General features: G+C 47.8%; 2 long non-coding RNA genes across 5 annotated transcripts in view; both read right to left on the bottom strand.

Annotated features, from left to right (window-relative positions):
• The window catches only part of LOC132507742 (uncharacterized), a 376,375-nt gene that overhangs the window by 138,134 nt on the left and 216,377 nt on the right, over window positions 1-21,864 (bottom strand). The gene's annotated exons all lie outside the window — the stretch shown is intronic.
• Window positions 812-1,793, bottom strand: LOC132507744 (uncharacterized). The gene is made up of 2 exons (XR_009536289.1): window positions 1,440-1,793; window positions 812-1,357 (listed from the first exon to the last, which is right to left on the bottom strand). It is a non-coding gene; the product is annotated as an uncharacterized LOC132507744 (long non-coding RNA).

Raw genomic sequence — 21,864 nt, 5'->3', positions numbered from 1 at the left:
GAAAGTGGGAAAGCCCCAGGTGAAACCAGCCCCCTCACGCACTGGAGGGACAAGGTGGCCTGTCCCTCCTGGCACAAAAGGGCCTGGACTCCCGGCATCACCCCTTCCTTCCCATCCCCAGCCTCCCAACCGCCGGCAAGAAAGATGTGAGGAGATGCAAAAGAATAAGACACTGGCTGGAAAGACCCTTTCAAAAACAAGTTCAAAAATGTCTACAGCCTTCTAAAAGGGCTGTCAGGGGAGACCCACACCCATTTGCATGGGCGAGTCTGGGGTAATTTGGTCTTTTACTCCATGACCTGACTTGGTAGTCAGAGCCCCTCCTTCTTTACAAGTCAGTGTTCTCTGAGGAGCCTTTTCCGTCAAAAAGAAACCACCACTGGTGCTGGTTTGAGAGACACTTTAGGGGCATCTTCATGCTCCATGAGTCTCGGTGGTGACAGGGTCAGTGTTCTGCTTAAGGACCACAAGTGGCCCAATAGATCAAGGTCCAAACCCAAGACTATGATAGTGGCTATTTTTCTCTCAAAAATTTCTTTAACAAACATGTGTGTAGCCACTTACTATGTGCCAGGCAATGTTCTAACCATTTTATAAAACATTTAGGGGCTTCCCTGGTGGCGCAGTGGGTGAGAGTCCGCCTGCCGATGCAGGGGACACGGGTTCGTGCCCCGGTCTGGGAAGATCCCACATGCCGCGGAGCGGCTGGGCCCGTGAGCCATGGCCGCTAAGCCTGCGTGTCTGGAGCCTGTGCTCCACAACGGGAGAGGCCACAGCAGTGAGAGGCCCGCGCACCACAAAAGAGAAAAAAAAAAAACAACATTTAGTCATTTAATGCTCCTAACTATCGTACAAGGGACGTACGGCTATTATCCTTCACCCAATACTCAGCACACATTGAGTGAGCGTTGTATAGATCAGGACAGTGAGTCACAGAGAAGCTAAGCGACTTGCCCAGGTCATACAGCTCGTTAGTGGCAGAGCTGAGACCAGAACCCAGAAACTCCGGCTCTGGAATTTAGGCTCTTTAGCACCATATGAAGCTGTCCAACACTGTGCTTTGGTGGAAATCTGCATATCTATTAGAAATGCTTTCAGCAGCAACTAAAAGACAACTCCGCTTAAGAGTGGCATAAACAAGTAGGAAGTGTTTCAGTAACAAAGTCTGGAAGTAGTAGTCTTCTGTCTTGGGCTGGTGGAACCACTTAAGAGTGCTGTCAAAGATCCAGACTCTATCTTTTCCCCTCCACCATTTTAGTCTGTTGACCCGTCGCCTCATGGTTGCAAGACGGCTGCTGTACCTCCAGGTATCGTGTCCAAGATCCAGGCAGGAAGAAAAGATAAGAATGAGCTCCCCCTGTGGGGGGGGGCTTTGTCTTTTTATTTGGAAAGAGAACCTCTCCCTAGCATGCTTCCCCTAACAAAACTAGATAACATACCTGCCGTTACTGTATTTGGTTTTAACCAATCTTGATTCATCTCATGAGGCTGGGATTGCAGCTTCCCTGAGATCTGGGGCCTCCTTCCTCTCACCTGAACCTATCAAGGTTCTGTGCAGCAGAGAGGCAGTGGGTACAGAGGAGACAGCAGAAAGCATGGGCCACAGGTAGGTATTACTATCCCCATTTTACAGACAGACTCATTGAAGCTAGAAATCACAGGGTCAAAATCACATGGCTGGCAAAACGGCAGCCCCAGAATACTAACCCGGGTCCATCTGATTCTAAATCTCGTGCTCTTGACGATGGCAAGGTACACTGTGGAGTGGACTCAAGACTGGAGGGATGCAATTTGGCTTTCCACTAAGAGCTGTGGAGCCTTGGGAAGCCACTCAACTTCCTTCAGCCTCAATCTTCTCGTCTCTAAACTGTAGCTAACAGTGGTACCTAACAAGAGAGTGGCTGTGATGGTGAAATGAAATAATACACGTAAAAAGCCTGACAACACTAAGCAATCAGTAATGTTGGGCCTTTTTTATTGTTGTCACTATTATTGCTGCTGTTGTTGCTTTTGTATGCTGCGAGACTTTGTAGCCACAATGTACTCCATCCAGATGAACACACCACGTTGAGAATCTCTGGGGGACACGGGAGCGGGTGGGCTTGAAAGTGAGGAGAGGGTGATTAAATCAGTAAGTATAGATTCCTGAGTCCTGAAACTTGTTTTGCTTGCATTTAGTGACCCAGAGTCTGGTCACTCAAAATGTTGGTCCACCAATCCACAGAGCATAAGAGTTAGCTTTTAGCATTCTTTCTGCCAAGAGTAAAATGCTGTTTGGCCAGAAGCACTTTGCTTTCCATTTTTGGACCTCTATGTTTTTATCTGTGCAGTGAGTTGGTTTTTCAACGTGTCATGAACATTCATTGAACACCTATTGCGTGCAGTATGCCATGGAGGTGCAGTGATACCAGAGACAGATGTTGCTCTCAGGAAACTTAGAGATTTAAAGATCTTCAAAGTTCCTTTCAGTAATAACACTCGATGACCTTAATCCGAATGACATTAATTGTTTTGAGGATTAACTGTGCTAGTGGTATTGTAACTAAAATCGCTGAACAAATGCTCAAAGTGAAAATAGTCTTACCGTGTGATCCAGCAATCTTGCTCCTTGGTGTTTACCCAAATGAGCTGAAAACTTATGTCCACTCAAAAACCTGCACACGAATGTTTATAGCAGCTTTATTTATAATTGCCCAAACTTGGAAACAACAAAGATATCCTTCAGTAGGTGAACTGATCATTAAACTGTGGTATAGCCAGACAATGGAAATTATTCAGCACTAAGAAGAAATGAGCTATCAAGCCATGAAAAGACATGGAGGATCTTAAATGCGTATTACTAAGTGAAAGAAGCCACTCAAAAAAGGCTACATGCACTATGATTCTAACTCTGTGACATTCTGGAGAAAGGAAAACTACAAAGAAAGTAGAAGATCAGTGGTTGCCATGGGTTTGGGAGGATGGAGGGAAAGATTGATAGGTGAAGCACAGGGCATTTTTAGGGCAGTGAAAATATTCTGTAATGGTGGACACATAAAATTATGCATTTGTCAAAAACCCAGAACTACACAACACAAAGCGTGAACCCCAGATGTAAACCATAGTCTTTGGTCAATCGTAATATATCAATATTGGTTCATAAACTGTAACAAACGTACCACACTAATGCGAAACATTAAGAATACGGGGAATGGTGGGGGGGGGGTGAATATATGGGTGCTCTCTGCAGTTTCTACTCAATTTTTTGTAAACCTAAAATTTCTCTAACACATAGTCTATTTACTTAAATATAGATAGATTTTAACAACATTCATATCTTTGAACCAGTGATTTCACTCCTGAGAGTCTCTTGCGATGTACGATGTAGTAGAAGAAAAGCTTCATTTACAGAAGGGAAAAAATGAAGTAACCTATGGTTCATCACCAACAACCACATGGACAAAAGCAAATGAAAAAGAAGTAGTTGAAAAGGTTTTGAAATAACGTGAACAGTGCTTTGCCAAAAAAGGCAAATGGAAGAAAAATGCAACGCTCCTTAAGATATTAACCACTATGGAAAATTTTTGCATTAAAATAACATCAATGGTTTATAATGAAAATTTCTATGATGCTACCAAAGGTCATGACAGTACGGTTAGCTTAGCTTTTTTAGTCTTCTCCCAATTTCTTATAAGATTTTGATATTATTATTATTATTTTTTAAAACAAAGGTCTATGAATCCGCTAACTGGGAAAGAAAAGACAAAAACAGGCGGCAAAGCCAGCCAGCTAATAACAATAGCACCACGTCCACCTCCACCACCATTTCTTAGGAGCTCACTGCATCATGGAAGCCAGGGTTCTTGGTACTCTGATCCGTTGTTAACTCATTTGGGTAACTCACTGAAAGTCACAGAGCTGCGTGGCCCTTCCGGGACATGCAACCGAAGTAGCTGCCACCTGAAGCTCTGGCTTAGTCAAAAGATACTATTGAGAGAGCCAGAGTCAGGAGTTACCCTAGGCACACAAAGGCAGATGGGAAATAGAAGTTCAGAGGCCAAGAGAGGGGTTGAAGAACCTATTCGCTCACTCACCCACCCAGAAAGCCTTTATTTACTGCTTCCTAGAGGCCGGGCACTGGGGATGCACTTCCAAATAAAAGGAAACCTCTGACCTTTAAGAGCCCGCAGTCTAGTCTCCCCACAACCCTGTATTTCCACTTCTGTTAGTGGAAAGGCACACTACCCGTATAAAAGGCTGGATGGAATAACAGGCATCAGCTGGAACTGTTTCAGCGATCCTGGGCATGCGGTCACCCTAAGTCCCCCCAACGAAGTGCAGCTCCCGGAGGGCAGGAAGCCCCCCCACAAACCACAAGATGATAACTGCCCCCCCTCACACCACCCATGTTACCTCACTTAAGCTGAATGTGGGGGGTCAGGGAATTTATTTCTGACTCTCCCTCCCACCCTACCTCCACGACATCAAGCATTTCAGATCAAGGATCTGTGAATCATAGGTCAGGTTGACTCACTTCTTAAAGTTTCCAGGTTGTGAATGACAGCGTCACTGATCAGTTGAAGGAGGATCAAATCGGTGAGAGACAATGCAACCTGCTCTGCGTTTATCTGCAACAATGGAAACCAGATTCACAAGTACTTTATTGAAAAGGTGGGGATGGGGGGCGGTCAGGGTCCGGGGGGAGGGGGTGGGCAGCTGCTGAAAACTTTGCAGCAAGTGAGGGTTGGTAAATGGAAACCACCCATCATTCCTTTGTATTATTTCCTGTAATTTAAGATATGTACGGTATTGATGATATTCTTTCGTTGTGCTCTTTGTTTTCTTTTGGTTCACGTGGAAAATGTTTATGTTAGGCTTCAGGAAGCTCAGTTACAGATTCAGAGCCTATAAGATTATGTTCTTCCATTTAAGAAAGGGAAAGGGAAGGAAGGTAACAAGGGCTGAGCACCTACGCCGAGTTTTCTCATAGAAGACCCAGCAGCGCTGGAAGCAGAGGCTGGAGAGGTGGAAGCACCTGCCCCGGGAGCTCTCAGGAGAGCATCACAGACCGGCCTCATTCCCATATAGACCTGCTCAATCAGGGAACGCTTAGCCCAAGGGGTGTTCAGAAACAAAAGCTCACAGTAGAGGTGCAAAACCATGTTGGGAACAGGAAAACCAAAGCCCCATAGACCTTGTGGGCTAGGGCTCCCACGCAGCTTTCACACCCATTCACCCTGACCTTTCACCTGCAGAACCCCTGCTCTCTCCAGACTCATGCGAAATGCCAAGGGGCCAGAGCTCTCGCCCCACGTGAGAAAGCCTTCCTGGGACCCCCAGGGAAACCGACTGGGGTGTGATTCAGCCCCTGTGACCCCTGTGGTCCTGCATCTCCAAGCAGGGGAACACACGATCAACCCAGCCTTGGGGCTCAGGGGGGAAACTCTACTAATGAATCATGGCAGTGCAGAACCTTCTCTGGGCCTCCCTGGGAACCCACTGAAAGGCCTGGTGTGTGTCACCAGGGGCCAAGGCAGCTGCACGATTCTCATGTGAAATGAGACCATTTCATGGGTTTTGGTGGTCTCTTAAGATGCCTCATCAATTCATGAGATGATCTATCCGCAGGTGACAGGGCTCAGAAATGTCAGGTGAAACATTCACAAGTGAGTGTGTTTTTTTTAACGTTTTTATAAAGTGGATACTTGGCTAATTTGGAATCATAATATTAATAGATGGAAACTCAGAGAAGGTTCGGGACTTGCCTAAGGACACAGAGCTGGAACTAGACAAACCTGCAGGTAGAACTCAGGGGTCCATAACCCCTTCCCCAATACCACCCTGCCTTGCTTAGAATGAAAAGACCACACAGAGCAAAGGAAAAAATATATACATTTTAATTGGATAATAAAGTAATAAGAAAGAAGAGTAAGACCCAAAATCAATGCGTTCCTGGCAATCATGGATTGTTGATGACATCTAAGAGCTCTGGGCCAAATCTCTATTTTAAAATTTTAAAATATATTTTAATGAAAATATAATAAAATATATTGAATTAATTCAAATGAAAATTTAAATATAGTTTTAAATATCCCCTTTCCCATTCCGACACAAAGTGGCATGTAAACTAATATATTCTGTAGGTCAATCTGGTGGTACTGTCTAAACCCTATTATTCAGACTCTAAGAGCTGAAAGAGGTTCACGGAGCCCACTGTACAGATGAGAAAAGTAAGGTACAGGGAGAGGAGATGACCTGCCCAGTGAAACCCAGTCAGCTAGGGGCAGAGCTGACTCCGGCTCGAACATCACTCCCATATCCAGACCTGTGGAATTCCCAGGCCCGAGAGCACTTCCCGAGCTTCTGCAGACAAGGGCATTCAGGTGCCTCCGGGAATCCTGAGCATCTCACATGATTCCATCCACAGGTTTGGCATAATCTCCAAGGCAGGTGGCTGATTTTCATGAAATGTATTGTAGCTACCAAAAGACAGCAGTGGACATGGTTAGTCTGTCAATGTGTACAGGAGAAGGGATCCTGAACTGTAATGAGCATGGAAGCAGCTAAACAGTGGATTCATTTGGTCCAAATAAAAGATATTATAACCACACAATGTAATAAAACTACGTAGCACTTACAAAGGGTAAGGCAGGGGCTTCCCTGGTGGCGCAGTGGTTGGGAGTCCGCCTGTCGTGCCCCGGTGCGGGAAGATCCCACATGCCGCGGAGCGGCTGGGCCCGTGAGCCATGGCTGCTGAGCCTGCGCGTCCGGAGCCTGTGCTCCGCAACGGGAGAGGCCACAACAGTGAGAGGCCTGCGTACCGAAAAAAAAAAAAAAAAAAAAAGGGTAAGGCAGCTGAAATGGATAGCACTCCTTGATATATGGCTGAGTTCGAGAAGGCAAGTTGAAAAAAAATCTGTTTATCAAAAACAGTACTCTGTGTGTTTGTGTGTGTGTGTGTGTGTGTGTGTGAATGCACTGGAAAGGTCTGCAAGGATGTGTTCCAAAGTGATAACCTAAGCAGAGGGGATGAGGAAACAAGACTTGGGGCCAGTGATCAAAAAGGACATTAGCCTTATTTGGAAAGATTGTTTTTCCCCAAGGTGAAAACATTCAGTTACTAGTTATATAATAAGTGATTGATGTTTTAGAAAGAGAAAAATAGAAATAGGATATTATTCATTCATCTATCTATTCACTCAACTATCTGAGCACCAACTACGCACCAGGAATAAAACAAGATGAAAAATACAGCCCCTGCCCACAAGGAGCTTATACTCTAACGGGTGAGCGGGGAGGTTTGCTCGCTTGGTATATGCACAATCAGGTATGTTATATGTGCTCTGGTGAAAGAAGAAAACAGCACAGAGTGGGGAAAATAAAGTGATTTCCATGTTTCACGGCAGATCCAGCAGCTGAAACAGAGTCATCAGTAAATTCTGCCAAGACCCGCCATCTTGAAACAAAAGGACCTCGACACCACTTTGCAAATAGACAAACCTCCGGTGATTTTAAAAGAATCTCAACTGTCTTTGACTTCGGTTAGAGTTCGCAGAGGAATATGATAGTACCAGGAATAGTTTATAGGTCCCCAAAATTGAACCTTCTTCACAGAGGGAGATGGTTTTGCTGCTTTTTAAAGGCACCGACTCTTTGGCTGTGTTTATCAGTACATATGGTTTACGCTGCTAGGCTGGAGCATCCACTCATTCTCCCATCCGCCAAAATTGCTGTTTTGATTTGAAATTCCAAAAATAACTCATGAGAAGCCTGCAGTGTGAGAGGAAGATGGTTGCACACAGCTCCAGGGAGGAAAAGAGAAAGCATTTGATTTGAATTACCTAAGAGCTGAAATTGGGTGCAAATATCTCCTTGTAACAACTGCTATATAATTAGCCAACCTAATGGAATCCTTTCAAAACCAAGGCAGTTCAACAAGGAAGTTTAATTGAAAAGAAAATTTCCAGACCAACTATTCTGTCAAAACCACATTAAATGAAGATAGCTCAGCACTGACCAAATCACCAGTAAAAGGTATTATGTGTTTGGGGAGAGGGGGTGAAAGGGAGGGGAGTGCTCTCCTATATGAGGGAAATGCGGTGATGTTCTAGGCTCCCTTTTCCAGTTTCATGTGTCTTCTAGTCACCGGGCAAAAGGATTCATTTCTCTCTAGGCCAGTGTTACTGCTGGGACCATCCCCTTTGTGAAGTGTTTCCCAGTCTCCTGAAAAGAAGAAGCCAGGATAAAAATCTCGGAGATGGGGCTTCCCTGGTGGCGCAGTGGTTGAGAGTCCGCCTGCCGATGCAGGGGACACGGGTTCGTGTCCCGGTCCGGGAGGATCCCACATGCCGCGAAGCGGCTGGGCCAGTGAGCCATGGCCGCTGAGCCTGCGCGTCCGGAGCCTGTGCTCCTCAACGGGAGAGACCACAACAGTGAGGGGCCCGCGTGCCGCAAAAGAAAAAAAAAAAAAAAATCTCGGAGATAAAGAGGGGGAGAGAAGAGAAAATGACACTCACCATCCAACCTGTTCATTAAGAGCAGACCCCTCCCATTCCAGGAGGACCACACTCGTCCATGGGCTCGTGGGGGACCACAGTGACAAGAAATGACCTTCACACTTGGACTTTCACCTTTGTCACTTACTAGCTGTGTAACATCTGCCAAGTTGTTTAACGTCTCTGAGTAGCAGTTTCCTCATCTAAAAAATAAAAAAAGGATTACACTTGCACACCTCAGTGGATGGTGAGGAAGACGAACTGTGACAATGTACATGAAACCGCTCCCTGGGGTCGGAGCTGGAATCTGTGCACGAGAGACCTAGCGCTCCATGGATGGGGTCTGGTACCGCGTGCTGGCGGGGTGGGGAGTGGTGGGAAGGACCACCAGGTGCTTCCTTGGTACTCAGGATGGGCTGGCCACAGACCAGCAGCAGCAGCAGCGCCTGGGAGCTCCTCATTAGTGCAGAATCTCAGCCCCACACGGATTCACTGACACAGAATCTGCGTTTACTAAGGGCTCCTGGAAGTTGATGTGTGGCTCAAATTTGAGGAACAATGGCCTCAGCTATCGCTCGGGTGTGTGATTCTGCACCTGGTGACCCGAATCAAGAGAAAGTGTTCTTCAGGCTGCCCTTTACGGGGGAGAAGCGGGTTCCCCAGAGGGCCACCCGTGGTGTGAACCATTTCTGGACTCTGCCCCCCAGCCTTCCTGCCTGCAGGGGGGACATCAGGCAGAGCCCAGAGCCTCCCGAAACCAAGGCGTTCTCCACCGACCAGGCTGGACTACTCTGGGGTCCAAAGCCATGTTATCATGGATGTCCCCATGTCGTCACACATGCCCGGGGAACAGGCCCTGTGTGCCTTCGAAGAGGACAATGGCAATAGCTGGTAAGAAGCGAATGGGCGTGGAGGCCTCAGGAGGGTGGGAAAGAACGACAGACCATGGAGCGATAAGACACAGATGCGTCCAGTAAAAAAGGGAACGCTAGACACACACGGATTGTCTTGTATATGCATAGACCGTCTCTAGGACGACAGACGAGACTCTTCTGACGCTGACTGCCTCCTGCAAGGAAGACCTGTTGGCTGGGGAAGTGGATATTGAGGGGGACATTTTACTTTCATCGCATATCTTTCTGGACCTTTTGACTTTTTTCAGTGGTGTGACTGTATGCCAAGGAAGGAAGGGAGGGAGGGGAGGAAAGAGAGAAGGAAAGAAGGAAAGTAAAGGGAGGAAGGGACGTCCAATTAAAAAAAAAAAAAGATAGTTGAGTCACTTGTTACACAGGGTTAGGTTTAAAAGTCCTCCCAGGAAACTCAGGCCGTTAAGCCATCTTTTTGCTTAAAGCCGCACCACTTAGCCTGCGACCCTTTCTTCAGGCTGACCACACACCCAGCAAGCCTATGTCTGAAAATGCTCAGAAATGGGGAGGAATTCAGCGAGGGGACGTCCTGTGTGGCAGACCTGCTCGCCCCTGACTCCATCTCCCCAGCCCTCAGGCTTCTCTGCAGAGCGGGGTGTTCACCCTGCCTATTTGCCTCACACCAACAGACACTAGAGATACCCCACTCTCTAAAAATCCCAGTGGCTCCTGATTCCAGCTCACTTAGTTAGGCAAGGAAAAATCTCTTCCAGAAGATTCTTAAGCCCTGGTTTCCAGAGACTTCCAGTGACTAAAATGGAGTCGGGGGACATAACGCTTCTACTTTGTGTGAATGTGTACGTGCAAATTAAGATAAGAAACAAAATGTCAGGTAATGTGGAAAACCCTAATTATGGAACAAGCAGCACTGGCTGTGCTCAGTTCTTTTTGTTTGTTTGTTTGTTTTTTGCGGTACGCGGACCTCTCACTGTTGTGGTCTCTCCCGTTGCGGAGCACAGGCTCCGGACGCGCAGGCTCAGCGGCCATGGCTCACGGGCCCAGCCGCTCCGCGGCATGTGGGATCTTCCCGGACCGGGGCACGAACCCGCGTCCCCTGCATCGGCAGCGGACTCTCAACCACTGCGCCACCAGGGAAGCCCTGCTATGTTTTTATGGTTGGTGGCTGGAAGCTATTTCTTTACCAAAAGTATCACTGGGTCTTCAGCTGAAACGTTATGCTATTGATTAGGAGAGAAATGATGGTGTTCCCTTGAGCCACGTGGCTACTGATGATGTCTAGCTGGATGGATAAGGGGCCAGCTCTCGAATCAGAAACTCTTGGGTTGTGTCCCTGCTGCTCGTGGCTGTCTGACATTTGGTAAGTGGATGTCTCTGAGCCTCTGGTTTCTTCGTTTTTTAAAATGGCAACAACAACTAATATTTATCAAGTGTGAGCTGTGTGTGTACTCTAAGCCAGTGTTATTCTAAGCATTTTATCAACTCATTGAGTACTTGTAACATACCATTGTTGTTCTTGGTGTACAAATGAGAAAGTTGAGGCACAGAAAGGTTAAGTATCTTGCCCAAGGTCACACAGCTAATAAATGTCATCACTGGGATTCCACAGGTGGTTTGACTGGAGCCCGTGCTTTAACCATCACAAAAAAATGCTCTCACGAGGCTGTCGGGGTGTGTGTGTGTGTGTGTGTGTGTGTGTGTGTGTGTGTGTGTGTGTGTGTGTGTGTGTGTGTGTGTGTGTGTGTGTTACAAGATCATAAAAGTAAAATGCTTCCTGGGCTACCTGACACTGAGTAAGTGCTCAATAAATTACAGAAGTTAATCATTACAAGTTAATTTCTTTGGTTAAGCACAAACACAAAGGTTACTACAGCACACACGTGGCTGACGATGAGGACGCTGCTGCCTGCGATGGTACTATTCCTGGACTGGTGTCCTTCCCCACCTGTCCTCAGCTAGCATTCTGCCTTAGAATCACGGCACAGGCAGGAACAGTGGCGCTCTGCCCTTGAGTCGCTATACTGACCTCTTCTGTGGGGAGCTCGTACAGAAATCTAAGTAGGGGCAGCTGTGGGGGACCAGGTCTGATGTCCACTTGCCAAGAAGAATGACAGATTCCGAAACGAGGGGCCCAGTTCCAACTCCAAGGCTGTAGACACGTGCTTCTGAAATTCTCCACAAATGGTTCATCACCATTTGGCAGCGTGGCAATGTGCACTCAAAAAATTGGCACAATTAGAGATCTGGCGTGGAAGACTCTACGGGTGGCAGAGTAACTGTCCGACGCTCTCTTCATCCTCACGCAGACAGTCCCTGTTCTGTTCGGGTCCTGAGCAGGCAGCAATACCTGCGGAAGAGGCATTCCTATTACCTCTGTCAGAGGCTGGCTTAGGAGGACATCTGGCCCCATCTGGCCAATGAGACATAAGGGGAAGTCAACTGGAGATTTCTGGGGACATTTTCTTCCCTAATAGAAGACAGAGAGTTGCAGTGAAAGACCCCCTTTTCCTGCCTGACATTCTTCCTGATAAGGTGACGACTGCAGCAGAAAAGGGCGTCTCAGAGAAGCGAATCCTGTGCCCAGATGTGCCTGAGCCATCAGAGGCATCCTTCTGGTACAGCTGACAACACCAGGTGCTGGGAGGGACATGGGGAAACAGAAACTCCTGAGCACCACTGGTGGAAAGGCAAACAGGTACAGTCATTCTGGAAAACAATTTGGCAGCACTTGTGAAATGAAGTCTGAGTGGCACAATGACTCACCCATCCCAGCCCTGGATCTGTACCAGAGAAACTCTCCCACAGGCCACCCGGGGACAGATGTGAGGTGTTCATCACCGAACCTGGCTGGGTTTCCCTAACGGCTGTCAGCAGGGGCCGAAGGAGATAAACAAGGCAGGACCTACAGCAAGGGGAGGGCAGACACAGCCCCTCACATGAGCTAGGTGCACACAGACCAACAAGGATCTAAAAAAAGACAGTACTGAGTAAAAAGAAAAACAGAGGGAGATCTGTAACAGAATCCTGTTTGTCAAAATGAAAAACAGATACCTAATCAGAACAGAACAGTAGGTACCATCTGGGGCACGGAGCAAACACGCTGGCAGTAGTAGGAAGGAGTCTGACAGTTTCTTCCCAATGGAGAGCTGATCTCTCTGTCTAACCTCCCACAATCCCGGGAAGGATATAATGCCGTATGTGACTGTCACATCGCAGATTGTCACTGCTGTCCTTAAGGTGGCCTCCTCTTCTGCGCCATGATCCCCCAGAAGTCTGGGCAAGGTCTGGTGGGACAGAAATGCCATGTGTCCCTGAGCGCCATTTTGTTTCCAGTTTTGCCCCTAAATGCATCAGGTTCTAAAAAAACCCCTTCCCCGCACACCACCCCCTTCTCTCCTCCTGGAACATGTCTTTCAAATACATTCCCCAAATAGGGACACAAGGTCAAAGTGATGCTTTGACAACTCCTGGCAAATAGTTTTGCCCAAAGAACGATATATGCCGCCACTAGCCATGGAGGTTCCTTACCAATTCTTAGAATGAATTCCAAATCCTATCATTCTAGCTCTTGGTGACTTGCGGCGAACGGGTCGCCACAGTCACACTGTTCTGGTGAGCGCCACTTCCCCCCACCCCCGACTTCCCTGATGCTCTATTTTCCTCTTATGAGATCTGTCTGCACATAGAGTGACCGCTCTCACACAGGCAGTTCTGAAGAGCGCAGTGGGCTAATGGGAAAGTTAGGGCGGGAGGGGCAGCAGCCTAAGCCCACCTGGGAAAGAAGGAAAATCAGAGGAATAACAACGGAAATGTTTGCATGAAAAACTGCAATTTAAAAGTCCTACATTCACTGAGAAAGTAACTCTATAAAATCTCTGCACATACCTGAGGGATGGAAGGGAACGTGCAGGAGTGAAAATCCGAGCTGGAATGCAGTGGATTACGGCTCTGGGGTTCCGGGCATTCTTTAGAATTTTTCTTTAACTTCCCTGGTGGCTTCTGCACCCCTGACTCCATCTCCCCAGCCCTCAGGCTTCTCTGCAGACCGGGGTGTTCACCGAGCACTCCTCTGCCCTCAGTCAGGCTAATCCCTACACCTCCCTCCCAGCTCAACTTCAACATCAGTTTCCCTGGGAAGCATCCCCCTGCCTCCGAGAGCTGATTCGCTGCCTGCCCTCACCCTACCCAGACATCCTGTGCTTCTCTGGTCCCAGGGTCTGGAACAGCGATGGCTTGAGCTGGGCTGCTTCAACGCTGACCTTTTGATTAGAAGCTTAGCATTTCATTTCAGGGAGTGGACAGAAACACCTGGACGGTACCAGCCATGGCAGGACAGTCTGGCCTGGGAGAGGGGAGAGCCAGAGTGGACTGGAAAATGAAGAGAGGGAGAGATCCTTAGATGATCTGGCTCTGGTTTCTCCCCTTCTACTCCCTACCCCTGCACCACCGATCCAACCAATTCTTTAAAAACTTGTTTCTCAAGTGCCTGTTATCGCCAAGACACTGTGATGCGGAATTGCAACACCAAGGCCATTCTTTGAGTGTCAAACTTAGGTAGGGAGTCAAAGCTTTGACATGAGGAATGTCAGATAACCGTGAAGAATGGAGTGAAAGATAACAAGACAAGACAGTGGAAGATGGATGGCGTGTGGGCACTGTATGGTCTGGGGGCAGGAGGGCAGGTCCCTGCGGGCTGCAAAGGGAAGTCCTCTGAGAACGCAGATGTGAAGGATGGCCATAGGGTAGGGGAGTGGGTGACGGGCGGCAGCACTTAGGAGGTGACGGGCTGGATGCGGGGAGGGGTGTTGCATGCTAACGTCAGGTGAGGAGCCCCTGAGGTCTAGAACAGAAAGAAAACATCTGGGCGTCCTGGGAGGGTGTGTTAGGGCCAGAGTTTTGAGGACCTTGAAAGCAAGGCAGAGGAATCAGAGCCGGGAAAGACAGAGTGGGGACTGCAGACAGTCCTGTGGCCAACGAGAGAAGTTTATGGGGAGATGGGTCTGGGGGCAGCCCTCCGGGCGGACTAGAGAAAGAACCCAGTTAGTAAACCCCTCTGAAGGCACGGCAGGGAGGGAGGCGCAGGGTACCGGCCCTTCACATCCCATCTGCCAGCATGGCTGCCGTCACCCACCCATCAGAGCACATTTCCCCGTGACCCCAGGTAGGACCTCAGAATTTTTTGCCACTTGGGGATCCTGGCAGCCCCTACCGATCCACCCAGGGTGACGGGTCAAATGTCTTTGCCTCGCCCGTCCTATCATCAGGTGACGTTTTGGTGCGCTAACTCACATCCTCAAATTCCAGCGTCTTAAAACGGTGAGGGCTCACGGCTCATTCAGGCTGTAGGCCCATCAGAGTCAGAGACGGATGTCAGTGCCAGCAACGCCCAGAGCAGGCTGACAGGGCAGCCCCTACACTGCTGGGCGCCCGGGCCGGATGGGGGTGGGGGGAGACAGAGACAGAGACGAGGGAGAGGGAGAGAGGTACCTGGAAAGTCCCTCACTAGCGTTTCACGTGAAGGTCAGAAAAGGCAAGTCCGTCTGCTTGCGACGCGTTGGCCACAACTGGTCACAGCAGGCCAGGCAGTGGAATCCTAATCTCCAAAAGGCAGAGAGTCAGAAAAAAACGAATGTCCTGAAGCAGGTCACCTTTCAGAGAACGTGGAATTTACTGTCCATTCATTCAACCAGCAAGAATTTATTTTAGGGCTTCCCTGGTGGCGCAGGGGTTAGGAGTCCACCTGCCAATGCAGGGGACACGGGTTCGAGCCCTGCTCCGGGGGGAATCCCACATGCCGCGGAGCAACTAAGCCCGTGCGCCACGACTGCTGAGCCTGAGCTCTGGAGCCTGCGAGCCACAACTACTGAGCCCGTGCCACAACTACTGAAGCCCGTGAGCCTGGAGCCCATGCTCCACAAAAAAAAAAAAAAGAATTTATTTTAACGTGTTTAAAAGCATTTATGAAGTGCCGAACACCCTCAAATACTGCCATTTCCGTGGGTCCTTTTAACAACCTCACGAGGTAGAAATCCTTATTCTCAGTTTATAAATGAGAGAGATTTGGGGCTCAAAGAGGTTGAGGTGCTCAGATGGTACGGCCTGGACCTGGCTCCACAGTCCGGGCTCTCCTCCCAACATCACAGTGATTTCGCACAGCTCCCAGGGGAAGAAGGGAGTGATTCCAGAAGCCGTAAGGCAGAGTGGGTAAGACAAGGGTTCTAGAGGCAAGTCACCTGGGGGTACATCCTGGCTCCACTCCCTAGCCTGCACATGGTCGTGAACAAGCTACTTATCGTCCCATGCCTCAGTTTCCTTTTCTGCAAACTGGCCCAATACTCATAGTACCCGCCGTGACAGTGCTGGGACCACTAAGGGGGATGATGCACGTGGAGCCCCTGAAGGCGTCTCTAGCACAGAATCAGTAGCCAACCAAGGCCAGTTATAACACTAACATGTTCATCTTCCTACAGGGACATGGAACACAGCTCAGAGAGGACACAGGCTTTGGAACCCAGAGACCGTCTACTTTCCAATATGTCACCTGGCCTCCGAGGTGACGTGCACTGCTGACAGGGCTGCTGGTCTATGCCCAGGGGGAGAGGCCACCCAGCACTGGAGTAAGTGCCACCCTGCCTCGGGGCGTGCCCTGCACCCTCCCTCCCCTTCTCATTAGCTTCTTGTATTTCCTTCCTAGTACTTGGCACTCTCTGAAAGTGTCTTCCCGTGTGTGGAGCTCCGTCACCTTGCTAATTGCCTGTCTCTCCAACCAGGAGCTGAACTCTGCATCTGCCTTGTTTAGAGTGCGGGGCACCTAGTAGGGTGCTCAGCAGGTATCTGTGGAATGAAGGGATCAATGAATAAAAGTAAGTTCCCTGAGGGTGGCGGCTATGTCAGCTTTACATCAGTGCCCCCAGTGCATACGACACCCAGCATGTAGTACTGCACAAGGAGCTACAGAGAAGCCTTTCAGCTCTTCCTGCCTCAGCTTCAGGGAGTGATGCGGCCCTTTTTCCCCTGCTGGGGATTAAGCTGAAGACTGGCCTTGCCACGTGCAAAGTCTGTTTATTGTTACAGTTTTGACCCTGAGACCCTCGTTCCCTTCCTTCCCTCCCCTCAGGGCTTGGGACTGGATATCCGACTGGCCTGAGGATGAGACCAAATGGAAGAGAAGCCAGAATGAAAGAGAGATGAGGAAGAGACCGCTGGGGGGATATCACAAACCCACGCACACTTGCGCACACGCACATGAGTTGTGAATGCTGGCTCTAGTCTGGATGCTTCAAGGAACTTGCCGTGTGACCATGGGTGAGTCAATCTCCCTCCAGGCCTCAGGCTCCCTGGTGGTAAAACCTGACCATCGAAGAAGAACTTTTTTTTTTTTTTTTTGGCGGTACGCGGGCCTTTCACTGCTGTGGCCTCTCCCGTTGCGGAGCACAGGCTCCGGACACGCAGGCTCAGCGGCCATGGCTCACGGGCCCAGCTGCTCCGCGGCATGTGGGATCCTCCCGGATCGGGGCACGAACCCGTGTCCCCTGCATCGGCAGGTGGACTCCCAACCACTGCGCCACCAGGGAAGCCCCAGAAGAACATTTTTTAAGGGTGCCTCCAGACTGAAAATGCTAGGAACAAGAAATCACCTAGGGCTATACTTCTAAGAGCAGGGACCATGGGATTGGAGTTTTTTCATGGCTTCTGTAGGCCTAGCATACAGCATATCAAATATATTAAACCTACCCAAATTCCACTAAAAAAAAAATTCCCCTGTAACTGCAAAAGTTGAGTAGAACTTGATAAGCTGCTATAAAGCTACATACAAACAGGTAACACTATTTCAGTTTTGCAGCTTCCTTTTTATATTTTGATACTAATAATCGTATCTGTTAGTTTTCTACCTTGTTTGTAGGGGCCTGAAATACTGACAGGTCCCAGGCACTCTGCTTATAGTGCTTTCCTAGTCAAACGGACCTATCTGAGATGTTTGGTGAAAATGCCTTTTTCCAGGCATCACCACTCCCTGACCCCCAACGCCCCCTGCCAAGACACTGAATCAGAAAATCGGGTGGAGGAACCTAGGAACCTGCACTTTGGCAAGATTCCCAGGTGATCATTTGCAAACTAAAGTTTGAAAACCACTGCCATAAAAAGAAGCTGAGAAAAGGACCTAGGGTAGGTAATTCTGGAGGACAAAGGAAGGCTGTGAAGGGGACCGAAGCAGGGGAGGCGAAACAGAGATGACAGGGCAGCGGCTCCTGTTTTGCATGTGTGCACATCGCTTCTGCCCACGTGCGCCCTGCGCGTTCCACCAGTGTAAACACACTTTGCAAAATCCTGACTCACCCTCTACTGAGCCCCTCCCCTAGTCCTGGAAAAACGGATGCTCACACTCAGGCGGCCTGGGTCTGCATCTGCTTTCAAGATTTGCGGGAAGAGAACGTTTCCAGCATATTGACTACAAGGCTTGAAGACCGAAACCACCGCTGCAAAGCGCTGGTACTGCAGGAGGATGTGTAAATAGTGCTGTGACCCAGCTGTTTGCTGCCATTGGTTCTACCTTTGGTTAGTGACAGACTCCGGCTCCAGCAGTCCTAATTCACTCACGGGGAGGGAGGTTTTGTTTAATGTCGAGCCACACGCACAAGTGCTACACAGGTGCTTGTGGGTGTGCGTGAACACACACACACCCCAAACATTATCTGCGGGTGTCTTTAAGTTTCTGCAGTGATTAGAGATGTAGCCCAGTCAGCAGAAGTCATCTGGACTGTAATGCTGAATGCTAGTTTACAAGGTATTGGGAAGATGCCAGGCGAAAAGGGGTTGGCAAAGGAGTGAACTGATAGGAAGGACCGAGTACCGTGCTGGGGTTTTCCCATATACGTTTCATATCAATTGATCGGGGAAAGGATTATCAGTTCCATTCTTCTGATGAGGAAACCACGACATAGAAAAGATCTGTGACTTGCCCACCATCCTGTAAGATTGAACTCTGATCTGGCTAACCCCAAAGTTCATGTTCAATGCGTTATGCAGTGCTGCCTTAAAATTCATAAGCCGCAAGCATGGCTGGGAGGGAAAAGGAGGGTCTGTTTTAGAGAGAGGGCAGGTGAAGGAAACTGATCTCTCCAATCAGTGAGAAAACCAAAATAATTCCTTAAAAATTTAATTCACAAACAGGGCTTCCCTGGTGGCGCAGCGGTTGAGAGTCCGCCTGCCGATGCAGGGGACACGAGTTCGTGCCCCGGTCCGGGAAGATCCCACATGCCGCGGAGCGGCTGGGCCCGTGAGCCATGGCCGCTGAGCCTGCGTGTCCGGAGCCTGTGCTCCGCAACGGGAGAGGCCGCAGCAGTGAGAGGCCCGCGTACCACAAAAAATAATAATAATAATAAAAAAAATAATAATTCACAAACAATAAATGGTCATTGGGAAAAATAAATCACAGATAAGCAATAAGAAAAAAAACCGCAAGTAATCACATCCTCCCCCAAAATAATGGTGTTTATATTGTTTATATTAGTTTCTTCTTCCCACCAAATAACATACTTTTTCTATCCTACAAATAAAACGATACAAGTTTTGCAATTTTATCAACAATTTTATAATACCGATTTTTTTTAAACATGGGTAATTAGTGATGCCTATCCAATCCTAATCTTCTGTGAATTTATGTCAATCCATATTTCTTCGCAGATTCTGAGAGGGAGAGATAAAAACCTTTCACTTCGTTGTTGTTTGTTTCCTGTTGTCTGTTCATCAGCCACTAATGCATTTCAGAAGGATTAAACAGTGTTCTGTCTAAACCCTTTGTTCTGCTGGATGATGCAGCCTTAGAAAACGTACCAAAAAAAAAAAAGAAAAAAAAAATCAGGTTGGTCTCTTCCTCCCCGTAGATGAAAATGGAGCATAGGTTTTTGTACCAACTGAGAAAACGATCCAAAAAAAAAAAAAAGGATCTTAATACCAAAGGGAAATGCAGCTCTAGTATGCAGAAGGGTCTGAGTCAGGATCTCCCACTGCCGCCTTCCCCCACTGCAGGGAACAGCCCTCCAAATGCACCCCAGGCCCCCCTTCCAGCCATCCCCAAGTTTCGAGAGTGAAAAATAATCTCCTTTTCTCCCCCCCCCTTGATGTTAACGAGGCTCCCTACTGAGACGCAGTTAATCTCATCAATTAAGAGCCTTTTACAATTGGCCTTGCCTGCCAGGCGCAGGCTCTCTGTCCAGGGAAGGTGGGTAAGATAAGTCATGTCAGGACATAATTTATGGGGTTTTTTTCTCCCCCCCCCCCACCTGGCACCTAGGTTTTTGTCATTTGTATGTTTTTTTTTAATTTAGGCATAATTAACACTCAGTGAAATGTCCAGATCTTAAAGGAACAGTTTGATGAGTTCTGACAAATGCATATACCAAACACACTAAACCACCAACTAAAGATACAAAACATTTCCCTCACCCAGAAAGCACCCTCTGCCCTCCTCCCAGAGGCAACCATTGGACTGATTTCTAGCACTGCTGATTAATTCTGCGTGCTCCAAAAATTCATATAAATGGAATCATGTTATGTTTAAAGATGAGCATGAATGATGAGGAAGAACAGGCAGGTCCTGGTGGAAACGAAAAACAGCTGTAGGCGCTTCGGAAAACAATCCGGCAGTTACTCAAAACGTTACCCAGACAGTTACCATATGACCCAGCAGTTCCCCTCCCAGGTATACACACTCAAGAAAGATGAAAACACACATCCACACAAAACCGTGTACCTTCAGAGGAGCATTATTCATAATAACCAAAAAATGGAAAAACCCCACGTCCATCAGCTGACGAATGAACAAATAAAATGTGGTACATCCATACAATGGGACATTGTCTGGGCATAAGGAGGAGTGAAGTACAGACACAGGAGATGATGTGAATGAACCTTGAAACCATCATGCCAAGTGAAAGAAGTCAGTCACCAAAGGCCACACGTTAAGCTATGCGCCATATCTCATGTAAACCTCACCATCTTTGTGCGAGGTGGGTCACGTGATAACTCAACTGAGAAAGTGAAGATTTAGGTGAGCGAAGCAGCGGAGTCACAGTAAATCCAGGTCTTCCTGACTTAAACCCTTGCTTCTGACCATTATAAAACACTGTGCTGGCCACCAGGACACAACAGGGAACCAGACCTACTCAGGCTCAGCTCCAAACATCACATATCATGATTTCATTGACTTGAGACTTGTGTTCCAGAAACCAAGGGCTTGAAGGAGGAACAGCAGAGGCAGGTCACAGTCCACGGGGAGGGAGGGCCTCTGAAGAAGGGGCATGTGGGCTGAGCCATGTGTCTGGCGCTTTGCCAGGTGCTGAGAGAAGAGGGTCCTGCTGTGGATGGCTCAGGACACGGTGGTCTCCCACATGGTGGTAGAAAGAGAAACTGTCCAAACTTCCTGAAGTGGAATGTGGCAAACTAAACAACCTGAAGAGCCCTTGTTTCACCCATTCTATTTTAAGACTCTATCCTAATAAAATAGGAAAATATAGTTGTAAAGATTTAACGATGAGCATCATTTATAGCAGTGCAGAAGCTGAATTCATAAGCAAGCGTCTGTCCCAGATGCTTAAGAAACACTGGAGGGTCTCTGCCACTTATGGCTGAAACACAGTGAAGCTGGGTGTCCCAACACTCAAACAGTGATGAAGCAGAAGTGCATGTGTTGATGTGGGAAGATATTTATCATATATTTAGTAAAAGAGCTATTTACAAACTAATGTGTATGTGTAGACAGCCACACTATTACAAGTATATATATGTGTGTGTATGTATATATATAGATATGTATGTGTGTATATATATATATGTGTGTGTGTGTATATATATAATATAGATATGTGTATATATATACATATGTATGTGTATATATATGTGTGTGTGTATATATAGATATGTATGTGTGTATATGTGTGTGTGTATATATATATTATATATATATGCATATGCTTTAGCTCATTTAATTAGTCACCTCTTAGTGATAACAAGTGTTTTTTGCTTCTTCCTTTTGTTTGTCTGGGTTTGTGGATTTTTCTGGAGGAGATATCTTGTGCTTTGTAATAAGAAATGAAGGAAAACTGGTGCCCAGAGAAGAGTTCAGTTCTCCCAGAGTGGTTTGATTGGTAAGAACCACTGTTCATTTAATTTATCCGATGCATCTTAGGAAGAGGCCGTCACAAGTCTGGGTTATGCACTGGAGGATGGAAGGAGGTGAAGCAGAGAGAGCTCCCGTTTCACGGGGAAGCTGGTCACATAAACACATCAGTGCAGTCAGTGGTCAGATGTTCTACGATATTTGCAGAGGGGACCCCAGCTCATGAAGGAGGGAGTGATCTTTCCCCCTAATTTGAATGCAGACTCGATTACACTTCACAAACTCACCCCTAACGATCTAGTAAACAGAAGGAGTCCCGGTAGCTGTGATGAGACTAGTGTTTGGACTTAAAGCTAGGCCGATGACGCTAGCACATGAGCCTCTGTTT

This window comes from Lagenorhynchus albirostris, chromosome 17, assembly GCF_949774975.1.
Source record: "Lagenorhynchus albirostris chromosome 17, mLagAlb1.1, whole genome shotgun sequence".
Lineage (NCBI taxonomy): Eukaryota > Metazoa > Chordata > Mammalia > Artiodactyla > Delphinidae > Lagenorhynchus > Lagenorhynchus albirostris.
The sequence above is the reverse complement of the archived record's forward strand: the minus strand, read 5'-3'. Positions and strand labels throughout refer to the sequence as shown.